We start from the raw sequence: 16,566 nt of genomic DNA on the forward strand, positions 1-16,566 counted from the left end.
GGGGTAATAAGTGTGAATCACTGTCTTGTTTTTTCACGAATAAAACTCCATGCACCCACCCACCAACTTCTGGGGAGAATCAAGGCTACAATTAAAATGCAGAAGGCCCAGCCTGACCAATGCCCCAGTTCAGTCCTCGCTGACCTGTTTGCTCCCCATTAAACACAGATGGAATTTAGGAGACAAGCCAGCAGGAGGCATTGACAGTACTGTAAACGCAAACAACCGTGCCAGATGTGTGCACAAATACAATAGGTTCCAAACATCTTCCTTCCAAGTGGTCCCAGCCTGTGTTGGGCAACACCCAGGGCAGCGAAGCGACACAGCCAAATTACTGACTGGGGCAGTTTTAGAGCCACAACTCGGCTTTCAAATAGCCAAGAAAGTCACATGATCTAAACTGGCAGCTGGACTCCATAACATCATTTAAGGGGTTGCATTTGTGTGTGACCAGCCAATGACAGAGGCCGGGAAATGAAGGACTGGCCTGTTCCATCCCGTTGATTCTCACAAGATGGGTCCAGACCAAACCCCAGGAACCCAGGGCTCCAGAATGTTGGGATTGTACTTTGGGGTGCAGGTCTGACGTGCACCCCCAGCCCGTGCTTCTGCACAGTGCATCTAGTGACTGGGCCTGCCAGTTAAGCCCTTGATGCTGCAAACATCAATGCACACATCCAATCCGTTTGCTGAGTTCAGCTGGACTATTCACATGTGTGAAGTCAGTCAAATGTTTGCAAGCTCAAGACCTAAGTAAGGGAAGATTCAAGTTAGATCATGACTGACGTCATCTCTGGACTGAGTCTCTTCCTCACCCTCCACCTACTGCCAACCGGAAGAGACAGTTCTGGGAAAATATAATGTATAGGGAGATGACAATCAGATTGATTTTTAAGGGAGGCAAAACAACAGAATTAATGAAGCTGCAAGCAGGGCTACTCTGCAGTTAGCAAAGACTGCAGGACAATCTGCCCCGAAAAGCTAACAGAAAATAAATTAACTTACGTTTGACAATGTGTTCCCTGGAGCCGGCGCTCAGAACATTGGCTTCCCTCTCAGCAACACACAGTTCACGTTCTGCATTAATGGCAACACAGAGTCCATTTTCTGGGGAGAGCCAGCTCCAAGCGTGCAGTCCTGAGGAATGTATCGTATGTCTGGTATTCAAGCTGTGCTCCCTTTTCCTGTTCCATTTCTTGGCCGTATAAGGAGCTGAACACAGCAGGCCAGGTCATGGCGCACAGCCCTGCGTGCTGAATGACCCTGGACTTCCGACTTTGTCTGTCTTTGCTGGAAAACCAACAAATCCATCTAGGAAAAGCAGTGGCTCACCCAGCATTGGCACCCAGGGAAGGCAGCGTGCGCCAAGTCAGAGATCGGTTCACAAGACTTCATGCAGCGAGATGCACGCACATACATGGCATTTTCTTCATCAAATGGGGTGTGCCGCTTGCAAACTTAACTGCCATGGATATAGCTTTAAAGGGATGTTGCCCAGGCTGGCAAGGCCCAAGTCATAGCTGCACATGAAATAAACTGCAGCCTTGGATGGAGACGATTAAATGACTTAACTCCAAGAAACAAAGCCTGCCCAGAAATCTGGCTAGCTAATACACACAGGACTCTACTTGGAACATGCACTTGGGGATTGGTCCTGCTTTGAGCAGGGGGTGGGACTAGATGATCTTCTGAGGTCCCTTCCAACCCTGATATTCTATGATTCTATGCGTCAGCAATTCAGATCTTTGGACTAGGGAAGTTCCTTTCCACCGGGAGGTGCAATCCTTGGCTATCCCTATTTTTAAGTCTATCGCTGCTATTTCTAAGGCTGATAGTGACAGCTGAAACCTGCACTGGGTGACAAAATATTGCCTTTTATCAGCTTTGAATTCTCCACCTTTTAATTTCATTCAACATTGCCTTGCTCTTGTAGCATGAGATAGGAGAACAGATGCTCCCAATCTTCCTTCTGTAGGCTATTCTTTATTTTATGTACTTTTACTGTGTATCTTTTTGTTCGTCTCCTTGCCAAGGTAAACAATCCCAATCTTTCCAATCTCTCTTCCGAGGAAAATTTCGCTGTTGGATGAAGCAGTATTAGTGAATCAGCCAGGGGCACTCTTCATTCTGGATCCACACTGAGCCAACGCTCCATCATGGAGATAGAGGGCTCTGTGCTGTCTTTTGGATGGTCATTAAAGATCCCCTCATACTTTGCAACAGAGCAGCAGCGTTGGCCATAATACCTATAACTTGTCAAATAACCACCTCAGGTAATTTAAGTTCCACCAATACACATACCCACACCCTGTAGCTTAAACGGCTACACTGTTCTTCTTTATTCGCTGCCCTAAGCCATTTTGTAATGGTGCTGTGTGCTGCTAACCTGTCACTGAATTCTACCCTAGAGGTGGGTGGACCGGAGTGAAGGCTGACGCATCCCCTGCACATCCAAGACATCCCTCCCAGGAGGTGAAGAGACTTAATTGCTTAAAATATTCATAGCTCAGAGGTGGGCAAACTACAGCCCGAAGGCCACATGCGGCCCGTGGGACCGTCCTGCCTGGCCCCTGAGCTACTGGCCCAGGAGGCTGGCCCCCAGCCCCTCCCCTGCTGTTCCCCCTCTCACGCAGCCATGCTGCCACGCGGGCAGCGGGGCTACGAGCTCCTGCCGCTCTGAGCAGCATGGTAAGGGGGCGGGGTTGGGTAGGGGGTCCCGGGGGCAGTTGGGCAGTGGGGGGGTTGGGTAGGGGGTCCCTGGGGGCAGTCAGGGGACAGGGAGGGTTGGATGGGTCAGGGGTTCTGAGTGGGGCAGGGGCCAGGCTGTTTGGGGGGCACAGCCTTCCCTACCCGGCCCTCCATACAGTTTCGCACCCCGATGTGGCCCTCGGGCCAAAAAGTTTGTTCACCCGTCACAGCTGGATTCTGACAGTTACGCTCCTAAGCGCAGAGTTAAGCATAAATAAATGTGTTTGGGATTTTCAGGAAGTCATTGGAAGGAAAAAGAGCTCTGTCCTCATCCATAAGATCCCCAAAGGAAAAGCAGAGCCTGCCACACATCTGCAACGTTAGCTGCCCTGCTGCTGTCTGTGTTAACACCGCATAACTTTATTATGGACAGGGATTAAAAACAGCTATGACAACTTTAAAAAAAAAACAACTACAGCAAAAACCGCCTTGGGTTGGCAGGATTCGTGCGAAAGCTGTTTGCCATAAGGTGCAAGATTTCATTGCTCCTTCCGCAGCCACCACCCGCCTTTGTTCCACCACCCCAGTAGCAAAACGAGTTGCTTAGCCAAGAAAAGCATTTCAGTGTCCTGCAAGGAAAGCTCATCTAACGCACACGTCCCCTCCTCTGCAACAGCAGGCTCTGAGCGTTCGCCTGGAAAACCCTCCTTCGTTGTCACTCTCAAAACAAGACAGTGCTAAAACTTCTTGAGCTAATACACCTGGAACTTCTCTGGAGCCGTCAGTGTTTTCGGGGGAGCTGAGAGAAGGCAGGGGTTTAAAGAGAGGGGAAAGGCCTAGCAAGAACCACATGAGCTGCTTAACATTCCCACAAAACTTGCCAGATCTGAGTCACGGCTCTTTCTAATCAAAAGTACTTGGTGGGGTGGGCAGGAAATGGCATCAAGGCGGCCATAGTTTCTTCGAGGTGCACTGGCTGCCTCACAGTTCCTAAAAAGACAATTACTCTCCAGGCTGCAACAGCTGTCCCATTGCCGCTCTTCTCAGAGCACACAGCTCCGAACTGACTGGCTGGACAGAGAAGGGAACACTGCACATCCTAACTCTGACCTTGGGCCTTTCCCCACCCAAAATATTTCCCAGCTTTATTTATTTGGGGGAAAAGCTTGCGAAGAATGGAGAGAATATTAGGAATTTAAGAATAATTTGGGGCAGTTTCTACAATACTAGTCCAGATCCTTAGCTGGAGTAAATCGGCATAGGGCCATTGAAGTTAATGGACCTATGCTAATTTACTTCAGGCGTGGTTCAGACCCTTTCTACTGAAAATGATCATCACATTTCATATAAACAAAAGAAGGGGAGCAAAGACACTAGTGCTAGAACATGGGTAATATCTGACCCTTAGCTACATATTGAGGAAGATCTCAATGCGTTTCACAAATGCATGTTAATATTTACTCCCATTTTACAACCAGTGTAAATGAGGCATAGAGAGGGGCAGTGACTGACTCAAGGTCACACAGCAAGTCAGCAGCAGAGTCAAGAACAGAACCTAGCTCATCAGACTATCTGATGCACTCAATATTGGACCACCCTTGTCAGTAATGGGCCTGAGGCAACGGCCATTAAAATTAATGGCTCCGCTACATTATGAACTACAGCAAAATCTGCACAGTTGGGTTTTTTTTTTAATTAGTTAATTGCTTAGAAGAAAACAAAAAATTAGTCTGAGCATTTCTGCAGATGAAAAAGTTACTCATGCCCCTTCATGGCTTCTCACTGCAGCTGGTTGAAAAAACATTTTTTAAAAGTCTGATTTTAAACATATTTAGGCCTTCCTGAGCTCAGCATTGCAATGCCTAACTGATTTAGGAGACTGTCTCACTTTCAAACAGGATTTAGGCACTCAGGAGCCAAAAATCCCATTGGTAGTTGATTACTCCTAAATCACTTGAACGTGAGACAGGCATTGCAACAATGAGCACAGCAACCCATAAATACCTTTAAATATCTTGGCTTCAGGCAACTTTGAAAATTTTGCTCATAAAGCCTTGAATCCCAAAGCATTTCACCAACTGTATACACAGAGCACTCCTTAAATGCAGCCATCTCTGGGGTGGAGGATTGCAATCACCTGGGACACAACAAAGCCAGGACAGAAAACTGTGGCCAAGAACAACAGAGCAAACCATTTTCTCTTAAGAAAGAAGGTCCTGGGGTCTAACACCAGCTCAGGGTAGACAGGACTTTGGTTTTAAGGACTGTCCTTGGTACTCAACATATGTAAGGGCTGTCAGAGAATCACAGAACACAGGGTTAGAAAGGACCGCAAGGGTCATCTAGTCTAATCCCCACATCCTGCAGTCAACACTGCTGGGCTTCTAACCAGTTTTCATTCAAATAAACAAAACACATTGGACTAAAGACGCAGAAGAAATGTGTCTGTCTTGCTAACCCCAAATAAAATTCCTTATTTGCCTTTGGTAAATTACCATTAGGCCACCGGTCCCTTCACACAAAAATTCATTGACGTAAAAAATCAAATATCTACCATTCAACTTTACTTTTAATTTTTGCAAAGGACAAATTCCATCCAGGCATGGCGATACCACCAATGAATGCAGCTTTGGTCCTTTGACACCACACTATCCTATTAGCCCAGACACCAGCCAACCATCTCAGCATGTGATGTCATGCTGGCACATGCCAAATGCTATCCCAGCAGCTATAGCAGGAAAGGGGCATGGGATCTCTGACCTCTTCAAGGGAGCAGAAGGAAGAGGGAAAGAAAAGAACTGTATAAAACGCTGTATCGGAAACAGGCAGCCAATGGTAAAAGTAACCCCTGAGGTCAATGATGTGTGCTAAGGAAAGGACACAATTCGCATGCTCACACTTGGAGCGGGTCAATTTTTCCCCCCCTATTTTTGAATTTTGATGACATTTTGAAAAAGGAAGGGGTTTTGTACAAAAGTGTTCACGTCAAACACATACACACAGAGATTTTCAACCAGCTAGTAAGCTGAGAACCAGGCAGAATCTGAATTTTGAAACGTAAGAAGTCAGGAGAGCAGGGAATTTAAAAAAGAAAAAAAAATCACAAAGATCTCCCCCATTTTTCAGCCATTTTCAGACACTCGTCGGGTGCATCACAACAGCCAAAACCCAAACTGACTAACTGCCAGAGCAGAGCTGGACTCCACCGCTAAACTTTTGTTGTCTTCACACAATGCATAATCAACCTGTGGAACTCCTTGCCAGAGGGTGTTGTGAAGGCCAAGTCTATAACAGGGTTCAAAGAAGAACTAGATAAGTTCATGGATGATAGGTCCATCAATGGCTATTAGCCAGGATGGATAGGGATGGTGTCCCTAGTTTCTGTTTGCCAGAAGCTGGGAATGGGAGACAGGAGACAGATCACTTGATGATTACCTGTTCTGTTCATTCCCTCTGGAGCACCTGGCATTGGCCAGTGTCGGAAGACAGGATACTGAGCTAGATGGACCTTTGGTCTGACCCAGTATGGCCGTTCTTATGTTAACTCCTCACTTTCATGCCATTCAAAGCAGGTGGCCTGATCTCCCTTGCTTAGCTCATTCTGGGGAAGCATTACCCACTGGTTAGAGGTCTGGCAGCATCTGGGTTCTATTTCCCATCTATGCCTTGGACTTAGAATCATAGATTCATAGAATCATAGAATATCAGGGTTGGAAGGGACCCCAGAAGGTCATCTAGTCCAACCCCCTGCTCAAAGCAGGACCAATTCCCAGTTAAATCATCCCAGCCAGGGCTTTGTCAAGCCTGACCTTAAAAACCTCTAAGGAAGGAGATTCTACCACCTCCCTAGGTAACGCATTCCAGTGTTTCACCACCCTCTTAGTGAAAAAGTTTTTCCTAATATCCAATCTAAACCTCCCCCACTGCAACTTGAGACCATTACTCCTCGTTCTGTCATCTGCTACCATTGAGAACAGTCTAGAGCCATCCTCTTTGGAACCCCCTTTCAGGTAGTTGAAAGCAGCTATCAAATCCCCCCTCATTCTTCTCTTCTGCAGGCTAAACAATCCCAGCTCCCTCAGCCTCTCCTCATAACTCATGTGTTCCAGTCCCCTAATCATTTTTGTTGCCCTTCGCTGGACTCTCTCCAATTTATCCACATCCTTCTTGAAGTGTGGGGCCCAAAACTGGACACAGTACTCCAGATGAGGCCTCACCAATGTCGAATAGAGGGGAACGATCACGTCCCTCGATCTGCTCGCTATGCCCCTACTTATACATCCCAAAATGCCATTGGCCTTCTTGGCAACAAGGGCACACTGATGACTCATATCCAGCTTCTCGTCCACTGTCACCCCTAGGTCCTTTTCCGCAGAACTGCTGCCTAGCCATTCGGTCCCTAGTCTGTAGCTGTGCATTGGGTTCTTCCGTCCTAAGTGCAGGACCCTGCACTTATCCTTATTGAACCTCATCAGATTTCTTTTGGCCCAATCCTCCAATTTGTCTAGGTCTTTCTGTATTCTATCCCTCCCCTCCAGCGTATCTACCACTCCTCCCAGTTTAGTATCATCCACAAATTTGCTGAGAGTGCAATCCACACCATCCTCCAGATCATTTATGAAGATATTGAACAAAACTGGCCCCAGGACCGACCCTTGGGGTACTCCACTTGATACCGGCTGCCAACTAGATATGGAGCCATTGATCACTACCCGTTGAGCCCGACAATCTAGCCAGCTTTCTACCCACCTTGTAGTGCATTCATCCAGCCCATACTTCCTTAACTTGCTGACAACAATACTGTGGGAGACCGTGTCAAAAGCTTTGCTAAAGTCAAGAAACAATACATCCACTGCTTTCCCTTCATCCACAGAACCAGTAATCTCATCATAAAAGGCAATTAGATTAGTCAGGCATGACCTTCCCTTGGTGAATCCATGCTGGCTGTTCCTGATCACTTTCCTCTCATGCAAGTGCTTCAGGATTGATTCTTTGAGGACCTGCTCCATGATTTTTCCAGGGACTGAAGTGAGGCTGACTGGCCTGTAGTTCCCAGGATCCTCCTTCTTCCCTTTTTTAAAGATTGGCACTACATTAGCCTTTTTCCAGTCATCCGGGACTTCCCCGGTTCGCCACGAGTTTTCAAAGATAATGGCCAATGGCTCTGCAATCACAGCCGCCAATTCCTTCAGCACTCTCGGATGCAACTCGTCCGGCCCCATGGACTTGTGCACGTCCAGCTTTTCTAAATAGTTCACGCATGACCTTGAGCAAGTCACTTATTCTCTCTGGTCCCCAGGTTCCTTTCCTCATTTGTGCAATTGGTAGGCGACATGCCTCATGAATGGGGGGGTTATGAGGAATCCTCAGACAAAAGGCATAGAAGAAGGCCAGAGTATTATTTTCCTTCTGGACCAGAGTCCCCCACAAATATGGCTCCCTGAAGAGATCCTCAACAAACCTCCACATGCAAGTCACAGAGGAGAGGTTGTGGCTTCAGAGCAAAAAATCACCCCTTGTAGGAAGGGGCACCTAACTGTGCCGTCCGGGCTGGGAGACCGAGGGTGATATTTGAACTGGACTGGGAGCCTTGTACAGCAGAGCAATGAGCTGCCACCACACCTCCTGGTTCAGGGGGCATGCCTGAACATGGCTAGCCGAAACTGACACACAATAGACAACAGTGGGCAAAGATCATCATGGATCTGATTCAACACAGGGCAGACAAAGCCCACCCGGCTTGCGCTAGGGAACCACCACAGGGTTGATTCAGCCTCTGTCGTCTCAAAAAGAATGGACTCCACTGAGGTCAGGGAGAAGAGGAACAGATTTTTCTCCCCTGCAATCAAACTCTACGACTGCTACCAACACTGTACTTCCTTGGCGGGTTACTCAGTAATTCTGGGGCCTGGGACTCGGCTTCATTTTTTTTTTTTATACTGTTGTTTTTGATTTTCAGCACCATGAAAGACACCAAACATTTGCCCTGGACAAAAGGCGGATAAAAAAGCTGCGGATTTTGGCCGTGATCCTCAACCGTGCACCAGAGAACTTTGCACTGCTGCATCAGCACAGGGATGGGGCGTGGCCACCATGACTCTCAGATGAGGTAACAGCTCCTTGGAGATGCTGGCAGTTAGCGTGGGTTACAATAGCTTTCCAGGTGCTGTGGGGCTCAGGCCAGCATAGAGCAGCCTCGGGATTAGGAGAACGCAGAAATCCCCAGCCCACCCCAGCTGCACCCATTACTGTTCCTCCCCAGTCGAGGATTCGGCTTTTTGAAATCAGCTCAACAAAAAAGAGGTCTGTTAACCTTGATAGCTTTCCTTCCACTACACCCTTATAATCGGAATCACGCACAAGCCCAGTTAGTTACCCACTGCAAAGGTCTGTCCCGCGGAACAAAATCATGCAACCACAGCACAATCATGACACAGCCAGCGTCTTAACATGAACAGCACTTAGGGCAATGTTACCTAGGCAAGGTACAGAAGGGCCAAATTTCTCCACCAGCATCCATGGAGTCACACCAGGGATGAATTTGGCTCTGATTCACTACAGAATCACAGACGATAGCAGTAGAGGAGGTGTGCTGGCTCATTTAGTCCATACCCACCCCAGGGGCCAATGCACGCATGATCAGTATGGATTAAAGCTCTTACCAGCTGCTAGGGATGTGACTGTCAGAAGGTACAAAGAGTCTTCATTAGTCTCGGAGGGGGACTGGTGAAATCAGAAATGTTTTTGTCGCTGCAGCGGAGAAAATGATATTTGAACCGATCCGTTGTACAACAATGCATATGTCTAGACTGTTGTTCTCGAAAGTAAGCCAAGGACATTTCACGCTGTTCTTTTTCGTGTGTTTGGAAACTCAGAGCCCCGCTGTACAAACCCCGGGTGTTCGCTCCATTGTGAGTGCTTCGAGACAAATTGCATTTGAAGTAGTGTCTGCAAACACTGAGGCAGGGGCTGTGAGTCACTGATGACAGCGTGACAGCCCACATCCCCGTGCAAACAGCAGCCAGAGGATCCCCTTGTTGAAGGCTGAGGGGTTTAGCTTCTAATTAAACTGTAATAATTCCCTGCACTTCTACAACATCTTTCCTTCCTGAGATCACAAAGTGCTTTACAAGCACTAACACCCCTTTCGAGCTTTCGAGGTTGGTATGATCTGTTCCAGGTGGGGAAACTGAGCCACAAGAAGATCAACGGCCCCAGGTCATAGGAAGTCACAGGCAGTTTCCAAGCCAATTCCTCCCTGCGCTCCCCTACCCTGACTAGGGCCCCTGCAGTTTGTGTTCTCTGTTACCGCTGCTCCTAGCACCTATAGCAGAGAGAGGAGCCACTCTCGCTGCCGAGGGTCTAGGTGTCAGTGACGTAACCAGCTACGGCAGGGAGAAAACACAGGCATCAGAACCACAGGTCCCGGCGGTTTAAATAGCATGAGCCCCAGTTCACCTTTACAGTGTTTTCATTTGTCATGTCTGTCAATCCTGCCAATGATTTACAACTTGGCACTTGCAGAGCAAAACTAAGCATGTTCAAAACACCATACGAGAGTCCGCTAACCAACTTCTACAGCCAACACGCAGTAAAGCATTGTCCCCATTTCACAGATGGGCAAACAGAGGCAGAAGCAGATGCAGTGACTCGCCCAAGGAGTCACTGCCAGAGCTGGGATCAAAACTCAAGAATTTCCATTTCTTCTACCCACACACTCACAAACCTGGATATTGTTGCTACAGATCAGTGGTTCGCAGCTTGTTCAGGGTAAGCCCCTGGCGGGCCGTGAGACGCTTTGTTTACCTGAGCTGCAGGAAACGGCGCGGGCCAGGCCACTGCTTCCCGCAGCTCCCATTGGCCGGGAACGGCGAACTGCGGCCACTGGGAGCTGCGAGCGGCTGTACCTGCGGACGCTCAGATAAACAAAGCATCTTGCGGCCCACCAGGGGCTTACCCTGAACAAGTCGCAAACTTGTTTGCAAGTTTGGGAACCCCTGCTATAGATCATATCAGCTGATCAGGGATAAATAAAACTGCTTTTTGCAATTTAAAAAGATTCCATTCCCAGTGAAAGCTGTCACATACCACCCTTCACACAGCCCTCAGACCTCGGTGACATATGCAGCAGGGACAGCTGATAAAGCCCCGTGGTCCCTTCCTTCAGATAGGGTAGAAACGAGTTCACTGCAAGTGTAACCTATTTACTCAATGCCACGGGGTTTCATGGACTCTGCAAGTCGCTTGCTTTACGCAAGGAGGGCTGGCTACTCAACAATCCGCCCTCCTGATAGGGGAGCTCAGACCAGGGCCAGTGGCACAATAAGGAGAGGCTAAGATGGCACAAGTAATCTGTCATTGGCACACTGTTTCCATTTGTGCACCAGCTGCCTTACCAAAAGTGGCACCCTCTGCTTAAGGGAGACCCACGGTTAGAAGAGCTAGGCATAGTGTCAGCCAACAACTGGCCACAAACCAGAATGGACTCAATTAGTGGAGTGCCCTGCTGCTGTGACCAGAGCTACAACTAGATCCGGGACCCTCACAGTCCATAGGCTGCAGCTCTAAAAGGCAAGCCCAAAAGGAGCTGCTCTCTGCCAAAAGCTGGAGGTTTCAAATCACGGATTGAGACACACTGCAGACAGATGGATGCAGAGATCCTAGACTGGATTCGCAGAGGATGCTGCAGAGGCTGGAGCTGTCCTGGCAGCTAAGAGAGGGCTCCGGACAGGTGCATCAGCAGAGCGGTCTATGAGAAATCTGCCCTGCACCCAGCCGCACTGTCCCCAGCTTTAGCTAAGGCTTTCGATTTCTCATTTCTATAAACACTAAAGGCACTCCCATTTAGGAAGAAAAATGGCATTTCAACTTATTATACACAATTACCTCTCCCACCTCTTTTCATTAGTGATATGCAAGCATTCATAGAACGAACCTGTTCTTTCCAGTCAAAGTGTTACTCTTGTTATGAAGTACCTATACATTAGTAATGCCTATTGTTATAAATGTGCAAAGTTTCATTGAAACCAATTAAGAAGTAAAGTGTCCCACTCATTTCAATGGGAATTGATTTAAATAAAACTCATACAAGGAAACTGAAAACTGCTCAGGGATCTACATTCACATTACTTGAGATGCACCAGTAACCACATTCCTTTTTTACATTTAGGCAGTAGCTTTCCACTTAATATTATACAATGCACCTGCTTATTATTCTTACTACACAATGTCCCATTCAAATTCGTTCTGCAAGAGTCCTATTCATCACCAAAGAACTTTCAGGAGGAAAAATGACATTTATCAAAAGTAATCCAAAGCAGCATGCTACCCAACTCACATTTCCAAGTCTGTCCCTCTTGATCAGCCCAGCTGATCTACATTTCAACTCCAATGTATCCTTCTGTGAAATATACCTTGTTATTCTTGCTACAGGAAGCTCCCTTTGAAAAGAATGGTGCAAATTCCCTTAGTCAGAGCATTTTAACTTCCATCCCCCCACCCCCCCCAACAAGTTGCAGAGTACTAAGGGCAAAATTTGCAATCTTTTCCTTCTGAAAGTTCTGCAGACATTGCTAGCATTGTTCCCTGACCAGTTATCAGTTTCCCAGTATGTGAGTGTCATTTAAGTCAATTCCCATTGAAAATTTAGGCACTTTGCACTCTAACGAGGCACCTGAATAAAAGTGACCTGGGCCCCCATGCATGAAAGCATTTAAATTCCCGCCCCGCCCCCGAAAACACTTACCTGCATGCTTAAGTCTCTTGGACTTCAATGGGATTTAAGCATATGCTGAAAGTGCTTTCCTGAACAGAGAAGCCTTCCTGAATCGGGGGCCTGCTTGCAAAGGTGCTGAGTGCTTGCAAAATCATACAGACACACAGAACTGTCAATTCCTAAGGACCACAAAGTGATTGATATAACAACTCTGTGCCAATGCAGCCACCTCTGGCGTAGGGGCAGCACCCTGCCTGGTGCAGGGAGAGGAGAAATCTTGGCCAACAGCAATGTGAAAACCTAGCTCTGAGTACCCTACCACTTAAAATCTATGCTGACCAGATACAGCCCCCAAGGTCTCAGGTGGAAAGCGCTGGACTCAACTCCGCTGGGACTTGAACCAGCCCGCCCAGGTATTTCAAACCTGAGGCAAGGCCAACAGACGCCACCCTCCCCCACCAGCTTCTTTCCTCAGCTCGCAGATTGCAACCAAGCCCGTTTGTTGCAAACATATTTTTTGTGCAGCCTGCCTGGCAGAAACGCCTACCGGAGAAGGTCCTACAGCGGAATGCCTGCTTTCCTCTGTTTAACCGTTCTGCCGATTTTCACCCCAGTGCGATAAATTATTATATATTTTACATTATATTATGTATTGCATATTCACAAACAATTCAAGCATCTGAACCGCCTGCCTGCGTGGGGACATGTTGGTTCTCAATGTGATCTGAATCAGCCAAGATATTAAAAGCCTGCAAAGAACTGGTTTTCTAATGGAAAAAAGCATGGGGCAGATGTTGCTCCTAATACTAGTCCGGGACAGAGTACAATCACCTCTAGATTACAAAAAGAAAAGGAGGACTTGTGGCACCTTAGAGACTAACCAATTTATTAGAGCATAAGCTTTCGTGAGCTACAGCTCACTTCTTCAGATGCATATCGTGGAAACTGCAGCCTGCTGCAGTTTCCACGATATGCATCTGAAGAAGTGAGCTGTAGCTCACGAAAGCTTATGCTCTAATAAATTGGTTAGTCTCTAAGGTGCCACAAGTCCTCCTTTTCTTTTTGCGAATACAGACTAACACGGCTGTTACTCTGAAACCTCTAGATTACAGAGTCTCAGCCTTGACTGTCGTTCCAGCAATGCTAGACCTTGCAATCCAGCTGCTTGAACTTTTGACCACCTCCTCCCCTTGCTCCTCCTGCCTTTACATTTGCTCAAAGGAATCTCACACTGCTCCTTCCAAAAGCACTGACCCTCCCCCCGCATTCATTTCCTCCCTCAAAGCACCAGCAGAAGGGAACTTTGGCTAAGCAGTGCTGTAGGTGACAAAGCAGAATGACAGCTCAGGGCTATGTACTGAGAGGGTCTTGAACCCCTGCCCTTGCATATTGAATCCTATAAGCTAAATGGAATTCCCCAACGGTTCTGTATTTGGGAGAATCCCCTTTAAAAAAACATCAACCTTGCAACAGCTGTTCTAGTGATGCTGTTCAATGGGTTAATACCATTCAATGATTCGTAGTTACCCGCCCAACCTTGTGAAATTACTCTCTCCCCACTTTGCACAGCAGACCAGAGAAATTATCACAAAAGGAAATCTATGCAGGCATCTACCTAACCGCTCCCACCAGCAAGGAAGGTGGGCGTAGCACATGCTACGGGAAGTGGCAGTAGGTACTCAGGGCCCCCTGGGTGCTGAGAGTGCTGGGAACACCCACTGGCAGGCCAGTCTTAAACTTTTCCAGCTCAGTGTCCCTGGCCCAAGCTGTCATCCTGTTCCTGCTCTGCACCGCATGGCAGGGGGCACTTCTGGATCTCAGATACATCCTTGGAATCTTTGGGCCAGCTGCTGTGGAATTGCCTACACAGTGTAACTGAGGCCAAGGGCAATGGATCTCAGAGCAGTGTCAAGAAGCCACAGGGACGCCCTTCCTGGAGGAGGAAAAGTTACAAAGCCCATATCCTGCTCCCACTAAGTCAACCCCAGAACCCTCACCGGGTTTCGGATCAGGCCATTGGAAGAGTCAGAGCAAAAGGAGATCTGCACTTGCCAAAGGCAGACTCCTCCTACTCCACCATGGCACCTCGACCCAGTTCTGTGCCTGGGATGGGGCTTGATTCCTGACAGGCCCCCCACACACACACCAGAGTACTACCATTCCCTGCTCAGGTAACCCTGGTCCCCTCTAACAACAGTACAGATGGGGACCCTTAGCCTCTTAACAAGGTGCAAAACTAGCCAGGCTCCTGGTTTACTCTGTTTGAACACAAACCTTACTTACCAATACCCAGGCTGGGATTTCAGGTAACTAGGTCGGAGAATTTCACTGCCATTTTGTACCTCTCCAAAGGCCACAATTCTGCTAATTTCCCAAAGAGACTAAACATGTCGGCCTCCGTCACGCGGCTCTGGGGACACTAAGCGTTGTTCAGAAACTGTCCCTGAGCTTGAGCTTTTCCAAAGCTTTAGATCCTTTAACACTATTTTTAAAATCTAGTTTTAAAAAAAAAAAAACTTTAGAAGCCCCTCTGTCTTTGTGCCACATAACAATTATGGGAACACTGGCCACCTGAAGTGAATAATTATTATGTCCGCACTCAAATGTATTTTCTCCCTATCTGCTAACAAGAGAAATGCCATGGAGCAAAATAAAAGAATTAAGAGAAACAGAAAGAGTTCCTGCATGTATTATTTATTATTCGTATTATGGTAATGCCTAGAGACCCCAACAGAGACTAGGGCCCCACTGTGCCAGGCACTGTAGAAATACAGAGTAAGAAAAAGTCCCTGCCCCTCGGAGCTTACAAAATAAATAGACAAGATCTGACAAAGGCTGGCAGGGGAAAATGAATCAGAGAGAGAGGAAGTGACTTGTCCAAGGTCACTGAATAGATTCAGTTTAACAACGGAGCTATTTGAGGAAATATAAGACGGAAGGGATGAACTGATAAAAATAACTGATCTACCTCTAACAGTGTGTATACCCACTAAATTCTTAATCTATACTGCCTCAACTCTGCTGCATTCCCTTGGCTTGAGTATCTCTTATCCTCTGTTTCAATACTTATGTACAAAAATAACTTGCATTGCCAAGTTCGGAGTGTCATTAATAAAGAGCAGCTACAAAAATTTAAGTGGTTTCAGTACCCACATTTGTTCCTGAGTCCCCTGCCAGTCTTTCTGGTTTAAAAAAAAAAAGAAAAATATGGTTTTCAGTGGTTTTCCTTACCCCCTGTTGCTTTGCGAAAACCCACAGTAAAAAAAACAGGAGAAACTGACCACTTTGACATAGTACAAATGGCTCTACATCCAATGCTGTCTCATAGAATCATAGAATATTAGGGTTGGAAGGGACCTGAGGAGGTCATCTAGTCCAATCCCCTATTCAAAGCAGGACCAACACCAACTAAATCACCCAGCCAGGGCTTTGTCAAGCCGGGCCTTAAAAACTTCTAAGGATAGAGATTCCATCACCTCCCTAGGTAACCCATTCCAGTACTTCACCACCCTCCTAGTGAAATAGTGTTTCCTAATATCCAACCTAGACCTCCCCCACTGCAACTTGAGACTACTGCTTCTTGTTCTGTCTCACACACAGTTTCCCCTAGATACAGGGAGGTTATTACAGTAGGTGCAAAATGTAGGCAGGAGTAAGTTTTGTTTGCTGTTTCTTTTAAAGCGACAATGTTTCTTGAAGATTACTTAAACAGATTTAAATTAGGGGCTGTGATTACCAACATGAGGACTTTCAATCTCCCAAGATTTACAAGTCAAATCTCTGGCACTGAGCTGATGGGGTGTGTTTGTGAGCGCCCACGCAGATGAGCACAAGGTGAGATAAGGACAGGCTTGCAGTTATTTAGGCCAGTAGGTAATTTTATTCCATGGCAGTATGGATTAAAGGGCTGACTGTCCCCTATTCTTATGAGAATTCATGTGACCTAATAAGCACATTTGGCAGCTAAGAGGGGTTCTTTTCATCTCTCTGTCTTAGGGAGGGGGAGGAGAAACCTCTAGGTAAATCAGTAAAATAAACAGTGCATTGGCTTCATTTATTAACACTATTTAGCATTCGTATAGCACAATGTCTCTAAGGACCTCAAAATGTTTTACAAATATTCATTCCGTAAAAGCCTCACTCCTCTGGTAGTAGTATTTTAT

The 16,566-nt window shown here is 47.0% G+C and overlaps 1 protein-coding gene across 7 annotated transcripts in view; it reads right to left on the reverse strand.

Moving 5' to 3' along the window:
- LPP (LIM domain containing preferred translocation partner in lipoma) overlaps positions 1-16,566 on the reverse strand; it is a 415,845-nt gene that overhangs the window by 369,220 nt on the left and 30,059 nt on the right. The window contains exon 1 of one of the 7 annotated variants that reach the window (XM_073359050.2): positions 1,006-1,457. The exons of the other annotated variants lie outside the window; for them this stretch is intronic. The gene's annotated coding sequence lies outside the window, so the exon portion shown is untranslated. Of the gene's footprint in view, positions 1-1,005; positions 1,458-16,566 lie in introns of those variants that run through there. 7 annotated transcript variants of the gene reach the window in all.

Source organism: Lepidochelys kempii, chromosome 9 (genome assembly GCF_965140285.1).
Source record: "Lepidochelys kempii isolate rLepKem1 chromosome 9, rLepKem1.hap1, whole genome shotgun sequence".
Taxonomy (NCBI): domain Eukaryota; kingdom Metazoa; phylum Chordata; order Testudines; family Cheloniidae; genus Lepidochelys; species Lepidochelys kempii.